This window comes from Cephus cinctus, unplaced genomic scaffold (assembly GCF_000341935.2).
Source record: "Cephus cinctus unplaced genomic scaffold, Ccin1 Ccin1_scaffold0401, whole genome shotgun sequence".
Taxonomy (NCBI): Eukaryota; Metazoa; Arthropoda; class Insecta; order Hymenoptera; family Cephidae; genus Cephus; species Cephus cinctus.
The window spans coordinates 844,448-861,673 of record NW_014333085.1 but is presented as its reverse complement, the minus strand read 5'-3'; the positions used below and the strand labels follow the sequence as shown (position 1 = coordinate 861,673).

At 42.5% G+C, this 17,226-nt stretch overlaps 4 long non-coding RNA genes across 9 annotated transcripts in view; 2 read left to right on the top strand and 2 right to left on the bottom strand.

The window, feature by feature from the left end:
• Nucleotides 1-2,990: 2,990 nt before the first annotated feature.
• The window catches only part of LOC107267347, a 36,616-nt gene continuing 22,380 nt past the window's right edge, over nucleotides 2,991-17,226 (bottom strand). The window contains exons 18-20 of the long non-coding RNA XR_001537594.2: nucleotides 3,589-3,761; nucleotides 3,260-3,502; nucleotides 2,991-3,164 (exon numbers count right to left, since the gene is read on the bottom strand). This is a non-coding gene — a long non-coding RNA (uncharacterized LOC107267347). The remainder of the gene's footprint in view (nucleotides 3,165-3,259; nucleotides 3,503-3,588; nucleotides 3,762-17,226) is intronic.
• LOC107267438 lies at nucleotides 4,554-8,931 on the top strand. Of its 3 annotated transcripts, XR_003059561.1 has the most exons (6): nucleotides 5,903-6,252; nucleotides 6,325-6,789; nucleotides 7,128-7,278; nucleotides 7,340-7,832; nucleotides 7,907-8,123; nucleotides 8,225-8,931. It is a non-coding gene; the product is annotated as an uncharacterized LOC107267438 (long non-coding RNA). The 3 variants fall into 3 exon arrangements; XR_003059560.1 differs by having other exon boundaries at nucleotides 7,340-8,123; XR_003059562.1 differs by lacking the exons at nucleotides 5,903-6,252; nucleotides 6,325-6,789 and adding an exon at nucleotides 4,554-4,691 and having other exon boundaries at nucleotides 7,340-8,123.
• On the top strand, nucleotides 9,133-13,182 carry LOC107267437. Of its 4 annotated transcripts, XR_003059559.1 has the most exons (7): nucleotides 9,133-9,291; nucleotides 9,386-9,432; nucleotides 9,515-9,688; nucleotides 9,814-10,044; nucleotides 10,535-10,735; nucleotides 10,966-11,099; nucleotides 11,964-13,182. It is a non-coding gene; the product is annotated as an uncharacterized LOC107267437 (long non-coding RNA). The 4 variants fall into 4 exon arrangements; XR_001537625.2 differs by having other exon boundaries at nucleotides 9,394-9,688; XR_001537624.2 differs by having other exon boundaries at nucleotides 9,386-9,688.
• LOC112494290 lies at nucleotides 9,674-13,283 on the bottom strand. Its single transcript, XR_003059563.1, has 4 exons — nucleotides 13,149-13,283; nucleotides 10,248-10,415; nucleotides 9,985-10,095; nucleotides 9,674-9,787 (listed from the first exon to the last, which is right to left on the bottom strand). It is a non-coding gene; the product is annotated as an uncharacterized LOC112494290 (long non-coding RNA).

The following is a 17,226-nucleotide window of genomic DNA, read 5'->3' as shown; positions in this document are numbered from 1 at the left end:
ACGGGATACAATGTCCACGTGGCGCTCTTGAGATGGAGGAATGAATAAATTAGATTCTCGCGTTAGAATGTCTTTTTGGTGTTTCGATCAAGTCGAGGGCTCTTGCTTCCTGATCGCAAACCAATATAAAGTGTATAAGCACTCTTAGCCCGGAGTACTTTGAGCATTGCGGTTCCTCGATACACAATTCGCTCCCGTGCTGATCCTCTTTGCACGAGACGAGGTTCCCTAAGATCGCTTCGGCTTCCTGTCGCCTCAAGATTGTTTATAAAACTCGGCTGGCTGTCAGCTTCTTCGAAAGCTCCTACAGGAGAAGCAGACAACGAGTCAAGGATTGTATGTATAACCCGGGCTGTCTGGTGCACGCTTCTTCTTCTTCTTCTTCTTCTTCTTCTTCTTCTTCTTCTTCTTCTTCTACTACTATTCTCAGAGTCACCCTTCTTCTTTCCTGCTCTTTCAGCTTCATCTACATGCTCCTCGTTTGGTCCAACCCCTCCGACTCTTCTTCCCTTCGTCGCAACTCCGTCCTCTGGATCCTCTAGTCCAGGACCAAGAAGCTGCTGCCTGATGCCCACCGAAGCACATCCGAATGAAGCATTCCTCCCCATCCGGTAGCCACGGAAGTGGATTTCTCCCTAGTAGCCAGAGTCAAGGTCCGCCTGAAATTTGGTCGGATGTTCATTTGAAGCCCCTGCGAAATTTTGCGACGGGGGGTTCAAATATTATCGGTCACGTCTTATCGACATTAAAATGCTGGCTTCTTGACATTCTTCAATTAAATACAAGATCAAGGCAGTACCCTGCTACTCCTCTTGGTCCTTCTCCTCCTCATCTTCCGTATCCTTTCCTTGGCAAAAATGTTGAGCGATTAATTAAATTCTCCGAGATCATCCACTCGTCTGAGTTATTTCATTCGGATAACTGGCCTCCAAGATAAACCATGTTGGAATCTGAAAAGTCGATCAAACGTTCCGTCGCTTCTTGGATCCACCCTGCAATAATAAGATCCATCTGGGTAAATAACAGCCTCGAGCGTCAACCCTTGAAAAGGAAAAAGAATTTAGGCATCAAGCCAACCGTGAGCGACAAGACGATCAGATCTTGGCTCGCGACACACTCTAATAGATTCCCACTTTGTTTTTTTTTTTCAATGACGTCGCCATCTTGAAAGCTCCTAGCGGCTAAAATTTCAACTACGCAGCTACGGAGTCTACGTGACTCGACTGAATTTCTCTTTCTCTTTACGCTCTTATCTTATGACTATCTTTTTAAAAGTTTACACGGGGATCGTTATCGATTTCAATAATTCCAATAATTACTATAGGTTGGTACTACAAAAGAGGCTGACATGGCAAAAGCCAGTTGGCTAATTTGGCTCTGCTGTCAATAACTCAGGGCACCCTGGGTGCGTAATTGATACGGTAACTAATTGGTTTGCGCGTTTTAAATTGATTTCGGTTAATTACATGGCAATGCCGATCCGTTTCAATTATTATGGACTCGACAGGTAGCCGCCCACCATACGTATTCTAGATATTCACAATCAAGAATTAAACGTTCAAAGCGAGGAGGAGTGCGTCGGGTACTCGAACGTGGGCCGCTGGATTCGTTTGCCTTCGTGAAATTCGTTGAATTCTCAAAACCCAATCAGTCAGCAAGGATTAGCATTAACGGGCTAATCTTGCTGCCACGTCGATGGACTTTGTACTCGAAAGGCAATTTAATGCCAGATGGATAACGAATTTCTGAAGCTTCTCTGACTTCCAGGATTCTCTTTGACGATCATTCTTCCACGATCATACGTGTGTCTACACTGTACATTTAGCTAGTCTACGGTCAAGGTTCATTGCTAAAGGCAATGGTATAACTCGTACATAAACTTCATTAAAATCAATCAACCTGAAATTATTGACAACGCGTCCCACAATCCTGACAGCGATAGTCGCATTTAATTATTTAATAACGTTATCAATGTCATCCTGATTTGGCACATGAAGCGTCGGTCCATAAACAAAGTATCGTATTTACCTAATGGTAAATAATTATTATTGGTCTCTGAGAAGCGTTGGAAAGTGACGTAATGGGGGGTCAATTTAGAAAGCGAAGAAAGTTTCCAGAAAAGAAACTCCTAATAGTTCACTTTCACTGTGCGGAGGCAGCATATATCTACATCTTGACATGCAAGTTTAACTATCAAAGTCAAGATACTTGAAGCGATTCCCTAGTTTCCCTTTAAATTATCATCTACAAATTAGGTGCTCCCATCGTGTCACGTTTAAACGGCACTCGGATTCCAGAAGTTTGGCCAAAGGTGAAAGAGAGATAAAATGTAGTCAGCTGCAAGAGGGAGAACCTGAGTTCCTCTTTAATCTGACTACTTTGATCTTCCCCAGTCGGTATTTCCTTTCGTCTTCTTCGCGAAGGAGGCGCAAAACTTGGCCAAGTTCTTTCCACAAAAGCTGACTTACCTAACGAATGTAGTTTCTTGATTTTTCTTTTTTTTTCCCCTTTCTTCAGGGATCGCAAGTCGCGCTCGTGCTTAACCTCTAAAGAACTCAATTGAGTTCTGGACCGTAGTTATCCGATTATCGCTCTCGGCTCCGGTCAGATATATCCGTGAAGGAAGCGGCCGATTAATCACGTTTACCAGACTCGAGTCGTGCCAACCAATTACTTCGAACAGGAACGTTGTTTCCAGATAAGAGTGAGAACAATCGACATTCTGCTGCAACCGCTTGCGAATAGACAAACAATTCTATCTTGTAATGCGGTTTCTTCGGTTTACCCTTAGATCGGTATTAACTGTGCCACCTAGTATATTAATGGTTTTTAGTTTTACTACATAAAAGCCTATGTACGTATATATGCATATCCATCGTATAGTCCAATATAGATATACTCAGGTAAAATCGGAGAAAAAAAACGTACGGATCGATGTACAGCACTTTGTGAGATAATGCTTATCCAAATATAAACGAGTCGTATAAAAGTAATTCAAGTGACTTCCGTAAGACGTACATAAATATGGGTTGTTACAAAACTTTGGAATTACTCAACCTTTATAAGTAGATTGTCACAGAATTTATTCATCCTTTATAACATTCTTATATATCGATTGGGACTTCATTAGATCGTCCTATACTGCTCCATGTATTATCCTTAATCTAAAAGCATTATCAAAAATCAGCTGTTTATAATCATGTATATTTCTCATGGAAACTTATTTAGGTATAGAATTAGAATTCTCGTTGATATATACGTCTAGGGGGTGATCGTCCTGGATTTTCAGTAGTAGTGGTAAATTAATTTGGATGACAAGTGCAGACTCGACCATATAAACATCCAGGCCAGAAGTTGACCATCCACGATATTCAGCCTCCGTAATCTGCCGTACTTGCAATATACCTATATGCACCTATTTTCTATAGTCCTGTATTTGGCACACTTCTACGTCACGTCTGCCAGTGACACGACGACGGGTACGAGCATTACGTATACGATTCTGGGAGACAGTCAATTTTTGATCTCGATGAAGATAAAAATTGGGTGATAAAAAAAAAGTAATGTAAAATAATACGAGTGACTCACCGATTGGCACGTTGACGACAAACAGTATGATAAAGATGTGACGGAAAAGCATCGTGCACCGCAGGAGAGCCAAGAGGAAAATCTCGTGATGGTCCCTGTGATGCTGTCTACCTACTTAACTCCATCGTCTTCCGCTGGACCCCCTGTTTCGCGTTGACTGCTGTGCAGCATGCCTGTAAATGACAGGTCGAAGGTTACATAACCTCCGTAACACAGAGACAGATCGAAGTACGTGAGGTATCCGTGATACATTCTACAGCTATCTTAACAGCGTGAATACCTCGTTGCATGGATCGAACTAATTTTGTAGATCGTATTGGAATATTGATAAAGAAATCTATATTCATGGAAGAGCCATACCCCGTTGACGGTGTTGCTACGTGCAGGGATATCTCTGTCGGATATTTCAACAGAACGAACAGCAGTTCGTTACCGACAAGGTAAAGCCGATCCATCGCAGTGCTGCAGCCGACCCCCCCGTTCTTCCCCCGAGACGAGAACAAAAAGAGGCTGATGGGGTTAACTGTAATTTGCATTCGCCTATCCGTTATCTTCTCTCCCACTCTAACCGACCCCTTTATTCAGCCCCGAGCCTTCTGGCTGTTCACGAACCATTCGCGAAACGCAAAACAGATAGTAGAGCGTCAGCAAGCCGAGAAACGTAGTGAGGTTATGTATGGGTTAGGGTGGACTTGGCTATGATACCGAACGAGACTGTATTGGGCCACGTGGAAATACGTAAACGAGAATGTTCTATTTCCTTTTATTCTTCTCTTTTTTTTTATTCCGTTCTTTCTTTTGTACCCCACCTCCTTCCGGAGACTCGAAACTTGCGCGAACTGCGCGGTTAGGCAGTGCCAGTAGTACCAACCGCAAATACAATGCTTCCCTAGCACTTTTTAGGAAACCTCACGGCACACTGGGGTCTCGCACCATTGGCAATACCGAAACGAAGGTTGGCAATAGTCGAGACAAGCGGCGTGTCTTCGGAAGAAATGTTTTGCATCCGTGGAAAATGATTCGATTGATATTCATCAATTGGCTTTGTGTCTGACAATCGTTTTAGCTGGACTGTTCCTGTTCATGTTCTTTACGTTTATCCGGTATGTGTGTCTAGCGTTCGTCTCTCTACAAAATCCTGAATATTTAGTAACCCCAATTTACGCCTTTGTGTCCATTCTGGCTTTTATGAATTTTCCTACGGGGAAAAATAACGTTTGTGGAATTTCGATCGACTCAACTCATATTTTTACATGGCTTCTGTGTTACGTAACTACGTACGTATGCAGATGCACACGTTCCGACATACTGTATAACGTTATAACCCATTATCGATACACGTACATACATATATGTAGTTTCTAGTATGTAGCCACTTTCTAAAATGGAACACGCATAGAATTTTATATATATTTTTATTATATTCCTTTGAACAAACGTCTCTTTTTATTCTGTAAAACCAGTACTTATCATCGTAATATACTTTTCTCTGCTGCATTGTACCGTAACCTAACATTCGCTATCTAATGCTTTCGCGCAGTAATGCTCGTCCAGTATACTGGGTTATTTCTTATCAGTCCACCAGTTTACACGCTTGTGATCCACATAAATGTTATTTCAGTTGAAACGCGTTCGATTCACGTCACAATTTCTCTTAAGTCGAGGTTATTAGCCGTATGACTATACACATAGGAATTTATCGTACCTAACCTGTAAATCAGAAAAATCTTCAAGAATTTCATGTAATAAGATTTAGGTACACTTTATCACACAGAAAACCTAGCCATTTTTTAATATCCGGAAGGCGAATGAGTGTGAGATAAGAGAAAGTGAAAATGTCAGGCTTGATGGTAAAGCAAAAAAAAAACAAATAAAAGGGCAGTCTCGTATCTTCACGCGTCCTGTGCATAAGTGATAGTAGCACTTATCGCAAGGAAGATTTCGGATGCTGATTGAATGTAAGTTGATGTTACGTAAGTCAATAATTGCGAATAATATGGAGGTTAACGAACGCCGATAGCAGGCGAGAGGTCTTAAGAAAAGTTCATTTGGTCGGCAGACATTTTACGAAGTCTGCAGGAGACAAAATAGATTACGAGGAAGTGAGAGGCACGCGGATGAGGCAGCAGCGGGTTGTAAAAGGTGCCTTCGAGTAGGTACTCCAGGAGGAGGGTAGCCATGGGGCGCTGGACTGTCACTAGGAGAGAGAGAGAGAGAGAGAGAGAGAGAGAGACAAGCACAAGACAGCGAATCTGTCGATACCGTGACGTGACCCCTGGCGCTGGACTGTCACTAGGAAGTGAGAGGCACGCGGATGAGGCAGCAGCGGGTTGTAAAAGGTGCCTTCGAGTAGGTACTCCAGGAGGAGGGTAGCCATGGGGCGCTGGACTGTCACTAGGAGAGAGAGAGAGAGAGAGAGAGAGAGAGAGACAAGCACAAGACAGCGAATCTGTCGATACCGTGACGTGACCCCTGGGTTTTTTTTACGCCCACTCCATTAACATCTCATTATAAACACTTGGCTGGCTCGTCTTCGTTCAACAAAATATCTTAAGTTCAAAGTTCCATTAAAATATCTGCCAGGATGACGGGATCGACTTGGTCCTTTCAACCGCGAAGCTCAATCTTGATTTTCAGGTTTCATCCTCATCGGAATCATTAAAGGTAGATTCCTGACTTTATTTTATTTATTTCGCTTTTCTTTCCTTTGACATTATCCTTTCTTATTTCTTCTAGGAAATTCCTGATGAGGATGGCATTCTCCAAATACGTGAACGAGAAATACGTTTTATCCTATTAATATGATACCAATTGTTATTAATTTTCGTAGGATATATTTCTAACATTCTAAATAAGTGAAATAAGCAATTTTACAAATTGATGCACGTATGTGACGCTGGTAGCAAACGGGTTAAATTCCTGGAGAAGAACTTCCAAGCGAGAGCTATATATATATACAGACACACACCCAGATATATATATAAAATGCAGAATGACTATCCAGCCTTGAATATCAATAGCAATAAGAAGTTTACGATCTTGCCGCAAGAGCCTTTTGAATATTGAGAACGCTACGTGAACACCTGCGCAAATTGAATGCGTTACGTTCCTTGGAAATTGCTCGGGCTCCTTGCAACATAGTTATTTCCAAGGCCTGCAAGTCTTTATGAGCATCATTTCACACGTGGAAATCTATACTAGGTAAACGTACGTGCATTAATGTAATGAGTGCATCTTTTACAAAATAACGTAACACAGAGTCATTCACGACAAACGTTCCGTCTGAAGTTAGCCTGTCCATCCGATTTGTATGGTGGGACTAACTTGGTTGTGACTTTATCGATAACCCTACATATAATCCTATAGTCATGCTCATATACTATACATATAGGGTGTTCTATAAAATTATAGCAACTATAAGTATTGAGAATAGACTGCTCAGTGTTCAGCATTCAGTAAACTATTCGCTACTATAATTATCTCACTGTCTAGATGCTGGAGAATCGTCGATACTTCATCACGAACTTTTCGTATTTCAGGAACGTTCATGGGACGTCATTTTAGCGAGTTTCTACGACGGGGTTAAACTAATTTCCACGGAAGCGGCATTTACCTTCGACATTTCCGTCGATATGGGTCTTCTGGAGTATAGCGCGCAGAGAACATACAGTGGATTATATAATACAGCAAGTAATTGTCGGGGTAAGGTTACTTACATTGAGTTAGTAGTTATTTCGTGGAAAATTTTTAGCTCTCCGCCACTGGATGAAAAAGAAATGACGAGGAGACGCGCTTTCAACGTCACGATTTATTAGCGCCAACGTGACGGACATTAATTTTGTATTACGATGGCAGAACGCCGAGTTTACGGTGGGCCTACCCTGTGATTTCCGTCACGAACGGTACTAAAGAACTTTATTAGCAGTGTCTCGAGATTGGCCTTCCATGACGACCTGGAGATCCTGCTGGTCGGGACGATATGACGAATTGAGATTGAAGTGTCCATTGGACACAGGAGATAAAGATCCGTGGGACAATTTTCTTTATTACATATTTTTCGTCCTTAAAATTGTATGAGGGACGTTAAGGACACCCTGGATTCTTGATACTTAGGATAGCATTGTTATGTCAATTATTCAATGCAAAGCGTTCATTGACTATGGGAATGGATTGGCTTGATAAATTCTTATAAGAGAGTCTGGTCCCTTCTTCTCTTCTTTCTTGATCCTGTAAAATCTCTAATTGTAAGCACGGCCTTATTAGAAATCCCGGTAACGTTTGCGCGTTTTAATATTAATAAATTTTGTGACTCCTGAAGTGCGGGTTGCTACTCGACGTTACATAGCTTCATTAACCGTAACTATCTGAGCCCAAAGTATTCCCAGGAGAGTGGAAGGGAACGAGAGGGTAAGGGAAGGAAACACGATAGTAATCTGTACAAAAGGATAAAATCTTCTAAGATAGTACGGTCTGGCGTAATAGAAATTATTAGAAAAATATTTATATGCAAGGGTTGATCACGTAGGAATGTTTGGGTATGCATAATATTCATTTACTTTAATTGCCGTCGGGGCCCTCCTGGTCGCCCATGTATTAACTGTTCATTGAAAATATTCTAGAAAGACTATATTTTCAGAATTATTCAGGCTGACCCAGAGGACGCTGACACTGTCCGAGTGTAACACCAATTAAATTGAGTTAGACTGGATTGGGACACAATGCATATTTATATATAAAGTGTAAACAGTCCCAAAAGCTGACGGGATAGAAAGAACGTTACCGATGTTGTCGTACAGGGTAGCTCGACGATCGAATGTCTCCGTAGCAGCGCTTGTCAAAGTGACGTTATCAAGGGTGTCTCAATTCATTCGTTCTGATTTATTCGAACTAAGTGCGTGTACCGTTAAGATTAATTTCTCTCTCTCTCTCTCTCTCTCTCTCTCTCTCTCTCTTTTTCAGTCGCTGTATAAGAATGAAAGTTGGAGAGTTGGTACCAAAAGATTCAGAAAGATTCTGATAGCCCAGAAGAAGGTATCGCAGCAGGGAAGGAAACCAGTAAGGCACGAGCCAGTCTAGAGGGAGAAACGAAAAGTCTAGGGGATGCAGAGGGGAGGAGACGTGCTTTGTTCACCTGACGTCGTGATGGAATGTGTCCCGTAACTTTTGCCAAGGAAATTGGAGAAGTATTGTGATGCAGGGTGGAAGCTGTCAGGCGGGAAAACCGAAGAGACTTCAAAACCCTTTGAAAAGGCTGGTTCGATTATAGACTGAGCATCTAGGATATCTATGTACAGGCGATGCTCATGATACTGGCACATGGTTATGTACTGATAAGAGTGTGCCCGAGGCGAGTTAACGATTTATCAGATTATCGAATATTGATACTTTACAATTTTTCTTTTTGAAGCTTGTCATTTGAAATTGTTATCTGAAAAAAGGAATATTTGTATTTTCATTGTATCAATGATCACGTGATATGCGACGGAATGTATCTTGACAAGTCTGTGTCTGATATCTTTTTTTTTTCTCTTTATTGCCAGGCTCACGATTAAGTCACGACGATTTCAATTCCAACTAAATGCAGACAAACTTCTCTTGGGATGAAGATAAAAAAAATAGCTGAGGCTCTATACACATCGGACAAAGGATCCAAGCCCATTAAGACGGGAATTACAAACTCTGGCACCAGACACATTCTGAATAGTGTGTAATGCATTTATTCTAGACAATTTAACATGTTTCGCCATTTGCACGAAGCAGCGAAACTTTTCGCACAGCTTTACATACTATACTTAAGTGTTACAGTGTCTGATAACGTGGCGGAATTTTTACAAACGAGCAAAGGTATTCGCCGATAAGAAGTTTCAATTGCGAAAACCATCCACAAGGAAGTTTCATTAGCATCTCGAATTTCTGTTTGGAAAAGTGGAGCCCCAGGTATCTGAATACCAAGGTATCTATAGGTGTATGCAGGCAGTGAGCTGATAGATTGGTACATGTCCACCTGGAATCGAGAAAGTGTCAAGAAATTGACGCTTTATCCGACCTTTGACAGAAGTTCAGCCACTTCGTTCCATTTCTCATGGTTGAATTTTCTTGGGTGAGCATCTTACGGTATCCTTTTCCATCTTCCATCTAGCCCACGATAATTCCATCTCCTAACCTCACAATCTGTCCTCTGAGCATAGCATATCGTATCCTGTAAATGTATATACTCTGTTTCAGGGAATAAACCGAATGGCCGGAAATCGTCGACAGTCAACCATTCCAAATTGGCATTATTCCCGGGACTGATAATATCTCCTATCTATTTCAAATGCTACAGGCTCATTCTAGGCAAGGAGATAAACTCGGCATTGTCTCACTAATGTAGCAGCTCTATGTGCTATACGTTACCTAGAAATATAGCTACGGTACTTGGTTTCATCCTGTACCCTGGTTCCTTCGGTTGGTTAGGTTGGTACCAGCACTAGGAACGTGTTACGTGCGTATACTGCATAGTAGGACCTGTATAAGGGGCAGAGTAGCAAGAAGACAGCAATAGAGGTTAGAACCTCCAGGGAGGCGTCGCTGACGTCGATAGGTACGCGTCGCGACGCGTCAGACATACATAACGCAATATTACGTCAGGTAGATGGATGCAGTTAGCTAGAAGGTACCTTAGGAAAAAGACTGCGCGTCATCCGCTAACTGCGAGGCTGCAAAACTTTGGCCTATACGACTCTTTCGTGTCTCTTGAAATTTTTAGGCTTTCGATCCCCCTTACGCCTTATTTTTCTACCCTCTTCGGTCTCGCTGTCTCTGAGCTCCTCGAGTCTAGTCTTCGACTGTGGGACCAGGGTGGATTCATGAGATTTACGAGGAAACATCCGGAAACCGTGGAAGCGAAAGAACGAAGGACTCCTCGGTTTTGCAGACTAAGATACTTTTATTTTTTTTTTTTTAGGGAGTGAAGAAGGGCTTCGACAGGGAAACGCTAAGACAGTCGGTTTGAATTTTTGACTTTTCTACCGCTAAACGCCATTGGGGTGTCTGACTGTCTACTTCCCGGCTGAACTTATTGCTAGAAGGAGTTTAGTTCACTATTCAGGACACCGTAGCACTGGGTTATTCGGATCTGCCGCTGACTTCAGGGGGAAGACGGAAGGTATCCATTTTCAATACGATCAAAAGTTTTACCCAGATTGCAAAATTTATAAGAGGGATGAACCCGAAGGACTTTGATATTTTATATCAATGGCGCCATTTGCTAGCTGCCTGGTTAAAAGACGTTTCAAGGGATACGTACCGCTACTGGCAATACTTTAGGGTTAAGTTTCACAAGATACAATCCTAGCTCCAGGTTTATATTATATAAAGAAATTATTTTGTTTTCAGCTCAAGAGCCTCAGCGAACAACTGATACTTGGAGACGCTAATGCATCAAAGGCAACGCGTATATTTGAAACAGAAGCAAAATACCTTTCTACCTCTGACAAGTGAAACCGTTTCTACATTGTTACTCGCACCAGGTCGCTTTTCACTTTATCAAATCACTTCTTATCAGTTGTCAGACCGAACACTAAATTACCCAGGAAATACATAAGCACCCGCTTACCGGGTTCCTTCTCGGCAATTAAACCAAGGCCACTGAACCCTCTAGAAGTTCCGGCCACGTGCCTCTAGTAAGATTTTCACGTTCACGGTCAGTGCTGTAAAGAAATTGATGACCTAGGGAAATTTTAGGTGGCACGTATGTACATAGTGAAATCCAAAGAAAAAAGTTCAGTTCGTCAGCAGAGCCTGACGAGATAGGTGATATTAGGTACAGTGGAATGGCAGAGAAGGGAGGAACCTAGACGGCTAGAATAGCTAGGGGATGAAATAAGGGTATTCCACACAGACTGGCATAGAGAAGGGGCGGTTTAGAGGCGGACCACGTAGCCGCGGGAGTCGGTGGATTGCGGGGTACAGCGGTCAGCAGAATCAGAATGCCCAGACCCCCATATAACGGACACTCAACTGAGCTAAAACTACCCCCCTACGTACTAACCGTACTACCTGCTAGGTAAAAGGCATGTAGCCTACGTACCCCAGATAGATATCTAGTTAGCCGACCAGACTAGAAATCTTCTAGACAAACTCGAATGTCTACACACGTGCAGCCTGGATCTGTGTTCGCAGAATCTCTTGTGTAGTTTTTCGTACACACATCCGTCTAAAACTTTAAGCCAGTTTGCCTAAATTCAATTCAACCCCATATCGAGTCTTTTCTAAGAGTTACATAAAATGGTCTTACGTTAGACTCGAGTGTCTGTATATCCCGGAGATACTTTCCTCTTTGTATCCTTATCACGTAATACCGAGATAACTTATATAACCTATCTATTTTACAGATAACCGATGCCGTCCACTGGCAGTAACCCGAGAAGACCGAGCGAAAGGTTCTCCGCTTTCCAACAGTCTCAAATGAGCGGTTATAGCTAATTAGGGTGATTATCTCGAGTGCATTATTTTAATTATGTAGATGACCCGTAATCTCGTTAGAGCCAAGCGTGGATGGAATAATTATAGGATAGGCAAGTTCGAGTAGAGATCTCGGTCTGAGTGTGCGAATTATTATTCTGCATATAGAAAGCATTGTTAACGGCAAGCCAAGACAAATTCCACGTACTAGCCTAACCGTTGTCAAGCTGTTATAAAATGTATCCGTAAAAGAGAAAACAAAAATTTCTTATCAAAGAAATCCAAGGAAGGAACGAAATTCCCTCGGCAGTATCCGGCGCCTCTCCTATAGGAAGGTAGCAATAAAGAAAAGCGAATATTTCCGGATTTCCGTATTCACCCGCGTTATCCCGATATACAGTATAACACATGGCACATACTTGTTTCCCTATTGTCCTGAAATCGTATACAAAGAGTATCAGATACCTAACTTATCCAGTCTGTATTGTATGTATATCGTATATATATGCTACAGTTACATAATACACATATGTTATAATACTTTATACTCAGTAGCCAATATCGCATTTCAGTAGTACGTCTCTTGCTATCATACCGTAATTCTCCTGCACGCGTCACAGGAGACGAATAAGATTTACGGAAATAACGTGGGTTATTTACCAGAGCGTAAAGTCCTGCCGTTAAAGCGCGAGGAAATTTCGAGAGGACGAAACTAAAGTAGTAGTGAAAATCCGACACGGTCAGACAACTAGAAGAGTGACGTCCGCATATGTCAGGCGCATTTGTCGCTGACCATTAGGAACCGTGATGCATCCTCCCCCTTACGTAGATATACGATATATTAATACCCACGAGGCACGTATCCATAGGTATAATCCCATATGAGAAGCGTTGATCAAAACTTAGCGTTATTTCCGGCACCGAGCACATCTAATTTCGCACTCGAACGAAATCGCGTTCCTCGTGCAGATTTCAATGCGGCAACGTTACAGCGAGGAGGCAGCAGGGGCAACGCACCCCTAGAATAATCTACATGTATACGCAAACAGTAGAATGTATAGATATACGTAGCGCAGAGTCACATGCAATTCCTGTACATAAGGGGCAAGAGGTACGGGGGTTGATACTCAACGAACGATATCCCGAGGCGTGAATATTCTCTACCCTTGAGTCGAGGGTAGCAATAACAGGGTGCGAGGAGGGAAGTTGTACCGGGAGGTCGAGGCTGGAGGATGAGCTTGAGAATTACGTCCTATAGCTGCCACGCGACATATCCATGATAGCGACACTGTATGTATATACCGATGTATCTTCTTCATGGAAGGCTGCTTAAGGGTAAACAGTGGTTGTCTGGTTGTTGCGACAACCGTTGCCGGCGTCGCTCTAGCGTGTATTGTTTTCCCAGGATGATATGAGATTTTGCTCTGAGCCTGTACAGAGAGAGAGAGAGAGAGAGAGAGTGTGTGGCGAGAAAGAGAAAGCACGAGAGGGAGAAAGAAAGGTCGGAGACCCTCTCTGTGGTTTGCATACTTTTTAAATTGATGGCTGACTGGCTAAACGTGAAAGAATGTAATATACGAGCGTTTTCTGCTTCCGCACTGGGACTAAATTCTTTTTCTCTCTCTCTCTCTCTCTCTCTCTTGCTCCTTTGGTTATTGTTTCTCACTCACTCAGTGTACAGTCGCATGTACGTCATACGGTAGTCGCGTTCAGTACAATAATTGTACCGGCAAACCACTTTGATGTTGATGCATTAACCCTCCATGTGCCTCTGCCACCCGTTGCAGCTTCAACCCTTCCCCCTCCTTTATTCGTATATGTATCCAGGAACACACACGAGGCACTAACCCTTCCTATTGAAAGCTCCAGCGCCATGCAGGGACCTCAGCCGTCCTCGGTGTCTACTGTGTGTTATACATATTACATGGATATTGCATGTATCCAAATATATGTGCCTAAGCTGCTCAAGGATTCCCGGGTAATCCTGATGATACTATGAAACTGTCAGAAGGTTCGGGTAGAGGTGGACCTTTGTCAAGAGGGTTTGCGTGGAATGATCGGGATGACTCGAGAAATCTCTGGTGGCTATAGTTTTGGGTAAGTTGCCTCAATTTCATTTTGTTTTTCTTTAATTCATGCATTTATTTTCTTTTTTTATTTTAATACTTTGGTTAACGTTGCAGAAGCTAACGGGAGTACCTGGGGATACCTTCGGGTCTTCGTCTTCATGGTCCCAGGATGGTCTGCGACACCTATGGAAGATATCAAGATTGGAGCGTCCACGTGTTCGCGAGGGATGCGTTAATGGCGGAGCAATTTTGTGGCTACGTCACTCACTGTTTGATGACGTAGTTATCGGCAGGAGGATACACCGGGTTATCCGTTGGGTGTGTATAGATATATATTAGCGTATTTGTACGTATATGTATATCCGGCTAACACAGGGCGGTTCCGTAATATTCGCGGGTACACTGGCAAGTGCTGGTTAAACCAAACAATCAATCAATCAATCCATCAATCCGTACGTCAACCAGTCCTGTTTCAGGACTGCGGGGGGTCTTGACAGTGAACCGAGGGCTTTGCTGTTATTACAAGCAGCTTTTGCTACAATGCTTATAGAAGAGAGAGAGAGAGAGAGAGAGCATCACGTTCTGCAATGCTACTGGGAAACTCTAACGACCAGCACCACCCTGCCAACCCTTTCTGCCTCTTCGTCTCTGCTAACCCTTCTAAATTCTCTGCATAGTTTTCACTTTGTAACCAATCGGCGTAGCCCGGGGCTTCTAAAAGGCTGGCACAAATGGTGAATCTACAGGAAAACATAATCGATGACTCTTGACACTTCCGGTTGTTACTGTAGAAGGACTCGCTAAACTATTGCTCGAAATTTACGTCGATTGGCAGCCAATTGAATTTCGTTGGTACGATAATTGGTTTTACGTTATTACGTTAAACGGGGATTGGCAGAATAAAAATTGACGCGAAGGAGAATTAATGATCGAAAGAAGCTTTAACTTTTATCGCTTCGAATAAAAGTCAAAGTACGATCGCGAGGACATTTAAAAATGATTTAATGCTCGGTACTTCGGAGAACGGAAGGGGAAGGAAGGAGGCGATGGAAGGGATGGAAGGGATGGTAGCGCAGCGGCGCCTGGAGGTTCGCTAGGGAAGGCAACTTGTTGCATGTCGGTGGCGACGCACAACGACCCTTATACGAACCACGACTATCTGGCGGCTTGAGGTGTTTGTCGCGAGTTAATACGTTTTCCGGAAGTTTCGATGAAAATGCACCGTTAGGAGGTATCCACGCGAAGAATCTACACTCTGGAAATAGTTCAACTGTAAAATCGTCTCATCTCTCCGATGCAGATAGTTGCACTCAGTCAGGTTAATGGCACGTTACGTTCATTTGGATAACCCGGAGCACGTGGGGAACGCGAAGAACGCTATAGAGGGAGTCTAATTGTTTCTCCGGAGAATTCATGGTAAATTAAGAATTTTTATTTTTCGTTATATTAAGTAGACGCTTCAATTGCTGGGTATTCTAGCTGTAATTGTGGTATTCGCGTAGAAATGAAATAAGTCTTTGAAAGTATCAATAAATCAATTCTTTTCGTGTACACACAGGGTGCCAACCTATAAAGTTCGTTATCAATTCTGGAATACGAAAACAAGCCAGCTCTACCTGTTCGACGGTGACATCAAGTATTTTGAAGAACTATTAAAATTTTATGAAAATTATGCAGCTTGATGATTGCATCATAGAAATTCAATTTCCACGGAGGATAAGAGGCAATCAAAGAAAAACGGTATAATGATTTTACTAAATTTTATGAAATAATAAAAAATAAATGTCTGCCCTTCAGAATTACTGAAGAATTAGGTAACGCAATATGTCGCGAATACGCATCGTCATGTTTCATTAATCGATGTTCGATTCTTTCAGGGTGACAGGTCAGAGGTCAAACTAATTTGTCTACCCAGCGTCATTGACACGTGTATAAAGGAAGGAAACCCGTAAAAAAAAAAAAAAAAAGCGTAATGGAGAATTCCGAAAGGGCATTAAAGTTTCGTGAAATGTCTTTGAGGCGGTAAAGTCGATTCGTGGAAACTACCACCAATCCGATAACTAAAGTCCGCGTCAGGTTCGAACTATTTAACAAGTCCAACGAGTAAGCGCATGCGCAGATTCATTCGTACGCGTAATTCAATAAGAGTGTTTCTATTTGCCGAGTAAATTACCGTAGGACGCAGCAGCGTTAACTCGCCTATATGTAAAACGTGTTACCATCCACTTTGGTTCACTTGGCGAACGTTGAATCGGCAAATCGTTTAGTTGCGCGCATGCGCATTAGAACGTTAACAAGATTCAAATTAATTGAACAGACCAATTGTAAGTCGTCCTTATTAATCGTGGCATTATAATTTTATATCCTCATACGCATTAAGCATTGTGACGCGTAGACGGATAAATGTAAGACGTAGGAGTTACGCAGGGGATGGTTATTCAGCGAGAATAACCCTCTCCGAGATAATGCGGGTTAATGCCAAACAAAGTCAGGCATTCGACGCGAAGAGACTTGGGCTTCAAAGTTTGCGACAAGACCCACCGCGGTGAAAGCTTTAGAATATTTACAAGCTTCAGGCTTTCCGCTAGGGTATCTACGTGCAATAGTGTTCGCCGGAGACCCTAAAGGGAAAGGAGAAAGGGGGAGAGAGAGAGAGAGAGAGAGTAACCGGTTACTTCCCACTGAAAAGAGTCTCAAAGAGAGACTGGGACAGAAGAGCGAAAATAGGATAATCCTTCCTAAAGAAGTTTAGTTAGCGTCTAAGAGGTAAAAGAGTTCTTGAAACTTTTTTTTTTTGACGCCCTATATAGATTTATACCTGCGTATACATATATATACAAAAAAAAAATCTTATCGCAGCCTTTGCTATTGGTGGTTTTGTAGGTTAAGTTAGGGTGCCGTTCTAATTCGACTTTGCGGAAGGTTCCAATTTGCGTTTACTACCGATAAGTTTCCCGGATGGGCTGGTTGGTGCGAGAGGTCGTAACCGGAAGTCAAATCAAATAAGGAGTCAGAGAGAGAGAGAGAGAGAGAGAGCAAGAGAAGGAGCGTTTAACTCTCGTCCCGTTATTATCTTGGCCGGTGTATGAAATTAAACCGGAAGTCAAATCAAATAAGGAGTCAG